We start from the raw sequence: 2,182 nt of genomic DNA, 5'->3' as shown, positions 1-2,182 counted from the left end.
CACACACACACACACACACTCACAGGAGAGGGGGAGGAGGGTGAAGGAGAGTAAAAGAGGTAGCAGGTGAGAGAGAGAGAGAGAAAATGAGAGACTACTGTGTGCCGAGTCCAGACACATGTGCTTAGTTTTGAAAATTTCAAAGATAACACTCTATTTTAATAAGTGAGTGAGAGAATGAATTCTAAAATTGAACGAGCTTTAAATCAAACCTTGCCCTAGCTTCTTACTAGGTATCTTATTTTAAGCTTATAAATTGTAGACATGATAGTACCTACCTCATTGGTAGTGCTGTAAGTAGAATTATTGAGTTTATTAAAGCATTTAACATGGCATTTGACCTAATAAAAGCCTTAATAAATATTTGTTCCCATAAAGACACTGTCACTCCCCTCAGGGATTTTATAGTTCAAGGAAGGACAAACAAATGAACAGAAAATACCAATAAAATGTGTCCAAAGCTAAATTAGACATGCTCAGGATGCTGTGCAAAGTTCAGGGGTCTCAGCTATGCAGAGGGTTTAGGTGAATTGTAGAAGCAACAACAGCCATTCCAGGTTTTACAGAATAGTAGTGTGAAACATTTGTGGTATATATCACAATTCACCAATAAGTTAAAATATATTTTGGTTTTCGAAGTTTTCCTCAAAGCAGAAATATATTTTATATTCCTCAAAGTCTTCGACCATAATTAGAAAATATGAAATTCTTCTACAAAGGTCTATAGTAAATTACTGAGGAGAATGTGCTTTGATGTCTAACCTACCTATACTGAACCCTGTCTCTGTCGTGTAGTAGCCACTGGTAAATGATTTACCTCTCTTATCCTCAAGGTCTTCATAAGAAACAAGGAAATCACATCCCCTGGATTGCTGTGAGAATTAAATGAGTTAATGCTTAGAATCCTCAGTAGCGCCTACCACATAGTAAGTGCTCAATACATATGAAGCCTGTTTTATGTATTTGCAGTTTTACAGTCTTACAATTTATATCAATTTTATATTATTTTATTCCCATGATGTAGATTCTTATTTTAATATGGAAGTAATGTTTTCAATTACTTAGAATTGAGAAAAATAGAGCTTCAAGGTGATATAATGTCTAATCATACTTCCTAGGATGAAAGATTGTTTATTTATCCTTTCATTTAATACATATTTATTGGATGCCTACTTTAGGACAGACACTGAGCTTCTAAATGCTAGGGGTACAATGAGGATTAAAAGGTGAACTTGTAGCCCAGTAAGGGAAAGAGAAATTAATCAAATAATCATACTAATAAATGCATAATTTCAAACTGAGACAAATTATCTGAAAGTAATCATGCTAATGAAAGTGTAAATGCCTTTTAGGGAGATTGAAAAGATAAAATTAAGGAATCTGGTTTAGATGAGAGAGACTGGCGTTCAGAGCAGGTTTGAACAGGAGAATCTTTGAATAAATAAGTGACCTGCCCAAAATCAATGGGAGAAGTGAGTGGTCTGGCAAATGAAACAAAGTACCGAGGTCTTTGTCAGCTAAGTAAAAGCAAGATGTCTTCACAGAACAGCAGAAGTGTAGGCTAGTTGGAACAGGGTAAGTGAGAAGAAGAGGAATATGAGATGGAGTTGCGGGGTGGACAGCACAACCATGCTGAGCTTTGGGTGCCTTTTTATGGACTTGAGTCTCTATCTAAAGAACAACAGAATGAAACTGCAGGGCTATAAATAGTAGTGGGGACATCAAATTTTCATTGTGGGAAATACTCACAGAATGGAGATAGAGTGGGAGAGCCAGAGAGAGTGTGGGGGTAACTCAAATATCATGTGTTAGTCCAGGCCCTCAGGGAAACAGAGATGAAATATACAAGAAAATGGGGAGAAAGCTGGGATAGGCATGGGGGCCATCAGACATGGGTCTGACCTACACAAGGGACAGAGGGAAGGAAGAAATTTGAGTAGAAAAGTCTTATCCAGCAATTCAACATAACTGATGGGAAGCTCTGGATCTCTTGAGCTAAAGTCTTCTTAGGAATGGGCCTACCAAAGCATCCCTGTAGTACTCAGTCACTGGCTGGGAGCCGTCCATGGGGAGGTTGGCCTAAGCATAGATGAGGTGATAGATTTCAGCAGCAACTAGGGCTGTTGTCAGTTATGCTTTTTGGTCAAATGTACTTAGCAATAATAGGAGAGCTGAGAGGTTC

This window comes from Propithecus coquereli, unplaced genomic scaffold, assembly GCF_000956105.1.
Source record: "Propithecus coquereli isolate 6110/MARCELLA unplaced genomic scaffold, Pcoq_1.0 Scaffold21, whole genome shotgun sequence".
In the NCBI taxonomy this organism is placed as follows: domain Eukaryota; kingdom Metazoa; phylum Chordata; class Mammalia; order Primates; family Indriidae; genus Propithecus; species Propithecus coquereli.
This window is presented reverse-complemented; position numbering follows the sequence as displayed.